The sequence below is a fragment of the Canis lupus genome, chromosome 13, assembly GCF_048164855.1.
Source record: "Canis lupus baileyi chromosome 13, mCanLup2.hap1, whole genome shotgun sequence".
Classification (NCBI taxonomy): Eukaryota; Metazoa; Chordata; class Mammalia; order Carnivora; family Canidae; genus Canis; species Canis lupus.
In genome coordinates, this window is record NC_132850.1 from 16872509 (window position 1) to 16881970 (window position 9462).

Consider the following 9462-nt stretch of genomic DNA (forward strand, 5'->3'; position numbering starts at 1 on the left):
AGGGGCAGAGACACAGGCAGAGGGAGAAGCAGGCTCCACGTAGGGAGCCCGATGTAGGACTTGATCCCGGGACTCCAGGATCAGCCCCTGGGCCAAAGGCAGGCACTCAACTGTTGAGCCACCCAGGCATCACACCAATAACCTCTTGTTGTCAAATTCCCTGGCTAACTTGCAGTCCAATCTTGCTTGGCTTCTGATGGGTTGTGGATGACTCTCCAAACATTTCTTTCCTGACCTCACTTCCTCCTGGTTCTATCCCTCCCTAGAGCCTCCTCAGACTCCTTCGTATGTCCGTTCTGTTCTCTGTTATTTCTCATGCTTTGTAATCTTCTTCAATCCCATCACTTTGTATTACACATGTAGGCTTCCGGATTCCCAAACCCATGTTGTCAGCCTGGGTCTCCCTCCTGAGGACCAGATGCCTGTATCTAAAGAGCTAGGGGAAGTCTTCATCCTTATGTTTCACACATTCTTCAAATCCTAAGTCCCCAGGGTGGCTCAGTTGGTTAAGCATCTGACTCTTTTTTTTTTTTTTTAAGATTTTATTTATTTATTCATAGAGATGCAGAGAGAGGGAGAGAGAGGCAGAGACACAGGCAGAGGGAGAAGCAGGCTCCATGCAGAGAGCCTGACGTGAGACTCGATCCAGGGTCTCCAGGATCACGCCCTGGGCTGCAGGTGGCGCTAAACCGCTGCGCCACCGGGGCTGCCCTCTTTTTCTTTTTCTTTTTTTTTAAGATTTTATTTATATTTATGCATGAGACACAGAGAGAGAGAGAGAGAGAGAGAGAGAGAGGGAGAGACACAGGCAGAGGGAGAAGCAGGCTCCACGCAGGGAGCCTGACACTGGACTCAATCCTGGGTCTCCAGGATCAGGCCCTGGGCTGAAGGCGGCATTAAACCACTAAGCCACCAGGGCTGCCCAGCATCTGACTCTTGATTTTGGCTCAGGTCGTGATCTGAGGGTCCTGGGATCAAGCCCTGTGTTGTTGGGCCCTGCTCTCAGTGGGGAGTCTGCTGGAGCTCCCTCCCTCCCTCAGCTCACCCCTTCAAATAAATAAACCTTTAAAAATGCATATTTGACAGATGTCCCTACTTTAAACTTTTCGGTTGTTCCTCATTACCCTCAAGATAGAGTTTCAAACATCTCAGCCCAAAGAACTTGTCTCAATTCCGCCACAACTGAAATCTGACTTCCCTTCGGCCCCGCCCCTTGTCACGGCTTCTAGTGGGAATTAAGAGGAGGCTGCCAGCGTCCCCAGGCTTCACAAACCGGTGTCTACATTCCCGAACTAAATCCTGTCTTTTCCTGTAGCTCAAGCCTCCTGTCCTTCCCCCCTGCTGTGCCTTGGCGCTCATTTATGGGCCACTCCCTCCTGCCCACGAGGGCGTGGGCACCTGTCTTCCTGTTTACCCAAGCGCGGCTGGGCAGTGTCAACATCACCATGTTCTATCTTTGCACTCTGGGTGGCTGGTATCGTCCCTGGCACATAACGGGTGCTCAACAAGTGTTATTTAAACTGACATCCGACACAGTGTGCTCATAATGAGCACTTTAATTTCCTTAACTCCACACAGTAATTAATTAAACAGATGTCCTGGGTGCCAACCCCTAGCCAAGCACTGCCATTGGGACTGGTTAACATGACAAACAAAGTCTTTGAACCCTCAAGATTCTCAGAGATTTGGTGGGTGGAGAGAAAGGCAACCTGGTGATTTTAATTAAAAGTGAAAAGTGCTCTGATGGGGTAAATCCCAGGATGTGCTGGAGCAGGTAGGAGAGGCACAAAATCAAGACTATAATGACCTTGAACCTGTACTTCAACTAACCCAGCACTGATACTCATGATCCACATGCTAAATGCTGTGACTTGCCTGTGATGTCTGCAATCCCCAGCTCCTTACCCTCCCACGTCTTCCATCTGTTCTCAAGACATCTATTCTTGCCACAAAGCAAGAATGTCCTCACAGTCCCTCATGTGATCTGTACCCACACCTGTCCTGTCTTCCTTCCCCTTCCGGAGCTATCCATCCTTCCTGCCTCCGTAGGGCCCTCACTCCATCCACTGCTCTCTCCTCTGTATCCTCAACTGCTCTATTTAGGCATTTTTCTGTTTATGTACTTAAAACAAAAGCAAAACATGAACACCAACCTACTTACCTCAACCACATGACTTCTTCCAGTTACCTCTCTGGTTTTCTCACTTCACAGCAAAGCTTTTTTTTTTCTTCACAGCAAAGCTTCTTAAAAACCTCTATGTACTCTTTCCTGTTCTCCCACTGACCATTCTCTCCTCAACCCACTGTGATTTGACTTTTCCCTCCCTCACTACCCATCCCCCACACTCCACTCCCACCACTATACCCAGTGTCTCTAACCTCCTAATTGCTCAGTTCAGTGAGGACAGTTCAGTCTTTTGCTCACTTGTCCTGTTACTGCAATAACTAACACCACTGACCGTGCCCTCCTGCTCAGAAGGCTTGCTTCCCTGATGCCTCTGCATCATGACATCTCCTGGTCTGCCTGCATCTCGGACAGCTGCCTCCCTCTGTCCCATCTCAGGCCTCTGGAACCTGTCGCATTGCACGAAGGCCTCAGTAAGTTGCTTCAAACACAATTGGGAGTCTCTGTCTGACTTCCAGTCTCACATTCCATTAAACATGAAATTCAACAAATCGTGGTAGACAAGTGTGTCCCATCTTTATGCTAGGCTTCTAGAGATAAGTGTGAAAAAGACACGGTTTGGGGTGGCATTGAGCCCTCTAGATAAGCAACTTCAGTTTCAATAGTGTACTAGGGGCACCTGGGTGGCTTAGTGGTTGAGCATCTATCTGCCTTCAGCTCAGGGTGTGATCCCGGGGTCCTGGGATCGAGTCCCACATTAGGCTCCCCACAGGGAGCCTATTTCTTCCTCTGCGGATGTGTCTGCCTTTCTCTCTGTGTGTCTCATGAATAAATAAAATCTTTTTTTTTTTTTTAAAGGGTGCTAAAGCACTACAATGGGGTGAGCACAGGATACTCTGAGAATGTGAACAAAGGCGGACTTCTAACCAGCCATGATTGGGGTAGTGGCTGTTCTGGAGGGCATTCCAGAAAAGATGCCATTTGAGCTGAAAGGTGATCTGTAGATAGCTAGGTGAAGAATGATGGAACTGTCTCTCAAGTAGGCAAGTGGAAGGCAGTACAGGCTGTGGTTAGGAACCCAGACACCAGAGCTCCATGATCTCCTTCCTCCTGGCTCTGTGACCTCACACAAAGTACTTAAATCCTTTAGGCGTCAGTTCTCTTACATGAGAAGAGGTGATACCTCACAGGGCCAGTAGACCACCTCACATAAAAAGCTTAGCTCCTATTTTCATTGCTGAGGTTGTTCAGAATGGCTGGAGCACAGTCTGAGGGTGAAAGCGGCAAGAGATTAAACTGAGGAAACAGGCAGAGGCCAGAGAATGAATGGGCTGTGCGTGCTGTGCTGCAGGGTGGGCCCTTCATCTAGAGGGCCATGTGAAGGTACTGAAGGGTTTGAAGTCCAGAGTGACAAGAAGAGAGTCTGTTCTAGAAATATCATCTTGACTGCAGTGTAGAAAGGTGACCGTAAGGGGGCGAGACGGGAAGTGGGGCACCGGTTAGGAAGCTGGCTGTCTCCCTTATCTTGGGAAAAGATGCTGGTGACAGTAGGGCTGGAGAGAAGCAGAAACGCCAAAGAGGGAGAAGCAACAGGACCTGGTGACGGGCAATGGAGGATGAAAATGGGGGAGGAATCAGGATGCCCATCCCACTGTTTCTGACTTCACAGAGAAAATAGGGCCCATCAGGCGCACCGCCCTTCTCTACCCTATCAGGTCAGTACCCAGCCCTTCCATGTGTGTGCGAGTCCGCCCCTCCGTCTTCAATCTTTCCATCTTTCTGACTCCCCTTAAACACCTGCTCAATTTTCATCAACCAAAATCAGTATGTAAATGGTGTCTTCCAAAAATTTAAATAAATAAATAAATAAATAAATAAATAAATAAATAAATAGTGTCTTCCTTGACTCCCTTTCCTGCCAGCTTCTATCCTTTCTCTCTTCTTTTCCCCAAACTTTCTCCTACTGGCCTACAGGGTAAAGTCTAAACACCACATGAATGTACAAGGCCCTTCAAACTTGGTCCCAGGCTAACCTCATCTCACTTCTTAACTTCCCAGGCCTTTCCCAGGCCCTCTGCTTCTCATTGCTGCTCTAACATCAAGAATGGCCAGCTTCCTTTTTGTCCTTTGGCTAATTCCCCAAGACAGCAGGTGCTGTTGGTTCTGTGGTCCCCTATTTCCCCTCTTTCCCTACTATTTTGTAAAACTTAACCATCCATCCCACTAGAGTGTGAGTTCCTCAAGGGCAGGGGTTGGTCTTCCCTATCTTTGTGTCCCCTTCCCTATCTTTGTGGCCTGGCATAATGCCTGGAACAAAATAGATGTTTAATAAATGTGTGCTGGGTGAATGGATGAAGAAATCAGCGAGCTCCTGTTTGGATGGTTATTTCCGAAGGTCCATGATATGTAGGTCCATAAAACTACCAACTTCCCAAAGCCGCCATGTGCAGAGTAGCAGAATCTCTATCCAAGAAGGCCAGTGCGAAGTCTATGAGGCATTTTACAGCTATGACAAGAAATAGCAATGTCAGCAACGGTGTCATCCCTGGACACTGAGGAAGGGATTCAGTGCCATGAACGGTCAGTTAAATTGTAATTGGAGTGAACTGTTCCTCTGCAAACCATAATGTTCTTTAGCTGCAGCCAAATGGCATTCAAGAAGGGGAGAGATTTTTTTGAAATGTCAAGGAAATTATTTCCAATTTGGTGCTCACAACCAGAGACTCTAATGATCAGTGGAAATGAGAAGCAAACAAATTAGCACTAATGGAAAATGGCTTTTGGAAAAGAGGATTTAATTTATAGTCAACTGATCATGGCATGCAGCATGCAGTAAAAGTCAGCCTCACCAGCTTGATCATAAGAATAGAGCACACATGGAATGCAGGAGAAAAATATACGTAAGCCATCACGCTTATTGGAATCTCTCTGTAAGTGGCAGCCAATTAAAATAGTCATTATTTTACCTTGGAGAGAAAATGGTCTGAAAAATCAAAGCACATGAAATTAAAATCCGGATTAGGAACCATGGTCCAAATTGGTTTGTTTGTGGCCTTTTCACCTTGGCAAAGTCTTCTGAAAGGACGACAAACCTACTTTGTCTTCAGCCCAGAGTCAACTCTTTGTTTTTAATTTCCTCTCCATTTTCAGAGGTGATTAATAAATCTGGACTCATCCATAAATCATTTCTATAGCAGGCGAATGGCTCTTCTTCATGCAGGGAAACTAAAAATCACAAAAATCTCAAAAAGCCCAGCTATTGTACTAAGTCAAAAGTCCTTAGTGACAAGAGAGAAGAGGTATTAAAAACCAAAAGGTCACTTGGTCTCGTTTCTAAATAAAATTTCTCAGAGGGCTTTTTTTTCTCCTCCTAAATCAAAGACACGTTTCTAAAAGCAAGAAGCCTCCAGGGCATTGCCAGCCTGGCTCCCTGTCCCCAGATGGCCTTGGAGACAAGGCAGTCACTGTCCCCTGTTCTTGCAAGATCCACCTGCAGAATGTGACAGGGGCCTTCTCCTTGGGCTCCCATCCGAACTCCTCACTCTCAGCTCCCCATTTGGAAAGAGGGAGGGAAGGAGGGAGAAGAGAGACAGAGAAAGAACATTCTCCTTCAGACCTCAGGCCCAGCCAGAGGGTGTTCTGGCCTTTACTTCTCCTTCAGGGCATACACGCTACAACCGGTCACTTCCTTCTCATAGATTCCCTTCCTTCTGCTCCCCCCTCATACCTTCTTCACAGGTCCCTCCAGCCACTCATTGGTTCCCTACAGACTCCCCCATACCCCATCTTTCCCCCCACAGCTGCCTTTCCCTCCATCTTCTCCCCAGAGACCACCTTTCTTCCCATCTCCCTCCTGCAAAGCCCTCTGGCTTCATCCCTCCTCAGACTTACCCTCACTCTACCCAGATCCCACTTTTCCTCTCAGATCACTTCTGCCCCCAACTCTGCTCCACAGACCTGCTCGCGTGCTCTCCCCACAAAAAAACTCTCTAGGCCAACCATCATCTTTCTACCCACATTCTCCTCACCCCTGCACTGCTCTGTGCTTCCCCTTCCCTAACCTGATTTCCTACCCTCCTTCCTTCCCAGGCTTTTACTCTACCCTCAAAGGCCTCTGTTCCCAATCAGCAGCCTTCTCCACCCTTAGCTTCTGCCTCCCCTCAGCTTGTCTCCAAAGTTGGCTCTACCCCAGGTGCCACTTCTGCAGAGCCCTCCCAGGTGGAAGTTGCTTAAATTCTTACACCCCAGAGGTCTCAGGATTGGCACGGGCGGCGGCGGGTGGGCGGGGGTGGGGGTGGGGGGTGGGGGGTGGGGGGCTGGTAGTGTTTTCTGGCCAAGGCCCACCCAGTTCCTTATTCCACTTTTTTCTTGCAAGAACCTTTACTACTTTGAGGGTCATGCCACTCTGCTGTATTGACCATTACCCTTCCTCATATTCATATCATCACCTATAGACTCCAGAACAATGTACTTAATTCATCAAGGGCTTTGGTACCTGGCTCACAAGCATCCTTTCCCTCTTCAAGTCCTGCCATCACCTAAGGGGACTGGCCATGTCAACATCTTGATTGTGTTCTATATTCCACTCCAGCCACCAACTCCCATGGCTACACCCTGGACCTTGTCATCACTTGGAACAACTCAAGCTTCATGATTCCACTTTCTGATCACACCTGTCTCATTCAACTATTTCCAAGATATGTGTTCTATGACTTCACTGGGCCACCCAGTCCATAACACTGTCATACTGCTCTTTTATGCAGTGTAGGGTAGGTTCTAAGCTCCATCATCTCAGCCTTTTGCCAGGATCATCCACTTCCTGTCCTTCGTCCTTCCATTTCATCTACCTGATGAAACCCAAACCTGAAAGGATTCAATTAACCTCTCTGCGCTAGATGGCTGAATAACTTTTGGGGAAAAATATCTCCCACACAACCATGTAGACCGCTGCTGCTACAATGAATGGTCACCAACCTCAACAGGCCTCATAACTGCCCAGAAATCTGTATGCTGCTCAGTCATCTTGCACCCACTCTTCACTCACTGAGGCTAGTTCAGTCCTTCTCTGCTCTTCTCAGATCTCGCACACCACCTCCAATCCTACTCTCACTGTCTGATATCATGTCTGCATTTCAGAGAAAGTACAAACCACCAAACAAGGATTTCCTCAACTTCCTGCCACCAAAACTACTAATGTACTGATCTCACATGCTTCCTTTTTGTCACAATGCGAGTGTCTCTCTGCTTTCTAGATGAATTTCTCCACCAGTGCTTTGGATCCCTGACCTTATTCCTTTTCTGGGGGGTGTTATTGTCTCAGTTATCTCCTTTTCTCTGTTATTTTTTCTTTTTTCCTTTTGCTGGATCTATGCCAACAGCATTTCTCTTATCTGAATAAAAACCTTTGTCTCCTTCCAGCTATTGCCTTCTCCTTTTTTTTTCTTGGGAAGAGCCAAATGTCTCAAAAGTCTTCACTTCCTCACCTTCCCACTCACTTCTCAACTCACTGTAATTTGACCTCTGTTCCCATCGCTCCACTGAAACCACTTTTGCAAAGATCACCAACAACTTCCTTATTTCTAAATCCAGTGGATTTTTTCAGACCTTATTTTCTTGATTATTCATCAGCCTTCAACACTTTCTTCCCTTGGCTTCTGAGACACCATGGTCTACCACTGACTATCTTGCCATCTGCACAGTTCACCTCAATTAACTTTGCAGGTTCAGCCTCCTTTGCAGACATCAGACTTGGGGACTTCTCAGGGCTCTGTCCTAGGCCTTCTTTTCTTACGCCTGTATATACTTTCTGGAAAGCCCAACAAACCCATCCACTGGTGTGGCAGATGTCTACAAGGCACTACAGGCCACCACATTTCTATTTCTGATTTAGACTATTCTCGCAGGCTCCAGTCAGGCGTATTCCACTGCCTATGGGACACTTGCACTTGGATGTCCCACTGGCATCTCAAACTCATCAGAGCCAGAACATATCCTCTCCTAAAAACCCTGCCACCTCTTCTTTCTGTTTACTCAAGCCAGGAATTTAGAAGTCATTCTTCGTTTCTCCTACATGCCCCACCAGGCACCAAGTCCAGCTCTTTTTTAGCTCCCAAGTGTCTAAGGAATCCATCCCCACCTTCATTCCGCTACCTCCCCATTCTTTAGGCCACCATAATCTTTCCTCATTATTGAAACGACTTCCTAACTTGTCTCCCTCCTCCCAATTCCCAATCCATTCTCTGCAATGATCATTGATCTTTCTAAAATGCAAATTTGATTGCTCCTCCTTTGCTTAAAGGCCTTCCGTGATTCCCCACTGTCCTCAGGATATGATTCCCCACTGTCCTCAGGATATCGTCTGAACATTTGCACTCATAGGTATAAAACACACTAGAAGATTTTTACCATCTACCTATAAGCTCACAGCTGAGTTTGACATCCAAGACCCTCCAGGACCTGGGCCGAACTGTTCTTCCAAGTGAACTCTCACCTTAGTATCTCCTCTGGCCAGAAGACGCTCAAAATTTCTGGCACTCACCCCTGCTTCCTGTCTTGGAGTTCCTGCGAGGAGTCCTTTGTTCTCCATATCCCCACAACTGTTCACCGCCCAGCTCAAGACACATCCCCATTGTCATAAATGCCCCTTCAACACTTCCCGAGCCCCTAAAATACTTCGGGCCCACTCCTCTGTAGTATTTATCTCTCACACAGAATTAGAGTTGGTTCAGGCATGGTTTGTCTCCCTCTCCTTTTAAGACTTATGGAAGTCATGGCCAAAAGCTTCATCTTCACTAGAGCTCAGCCACCTAATAGGTGCTCAGTAAAAAATTTTAAATGCATGGATAAATTCAAGAAAACTGTACTCTTTAGCTCCTTTGTGTCGTCCAGGTACAAAGCATTCTCTAGAGCCTTCCCCTGAGGACACCACTCCCCCGCCTACCACTCACCCCACCGGCCAGGATAGGCCTCAACCTACTGGGTGGAGGATGGGCTGGCACGCGTCCCCTTGGCCGTTTTTTGTACGGTTTTCTACCTCCAGCCCTCGGAGCTGCGTCTCGTAAAGGATGGTGGAGGTAGCGGGTGAGGTAAGTCAAGAGGCACTGCCGTCCATCCCGTAGGAAACGACAGGTCGGGAAGGGAGACCCTCTCGTTTGCAGAACACCGCAAATCTCCCGCAGACCCTCTCACCTACACGGGGGGCGGGGACTCTCCCCGACCGGCGTCTCCGCTGACCAATACCTGGCCCAGGCCGGGCGAGCCAGCCAATGGCGGCGAAGCAGGGCCAGAAGGGGCGGGGCACGGTTGCTAGGGCCGGGCCGCGGGGCGCGGCGACGGTC

At 48.1% G+C, this 9462-nt stretch overlaps 1 protein-coding gene across 11 annotated transcripts in view; it reads right to left on the bottom strand.

Moving 5' to 3' along the window:
- The window catches only part of ARMH1 (armadillo like helical domain containing 1), a 50678-nt gene extending 41222 nt beyond the window's left edge, over positions 1-9456 (bottom strand). For 3 of the 11 annotated variants that reach the window (XM_072772501.1, XM_072772495.1, XM_072772497.1), the window contains exon 1: positions 9102-9398. The gene's annotated coding sequence lies outside the window, so the exon portion shown is untranslated. Of the gene's footprint in view, positions 1-6620; positions 8277-9101 lie in introns of those variants that run through there. The other 8 variants (XM_072772503.1, XM_072772505.1, XM_072772502.1 and 5 more) reach the window with 7 other exon arrangements.
- Between the last annotated feature and the right edge of the window lie 6 nt (positions 9457-9462).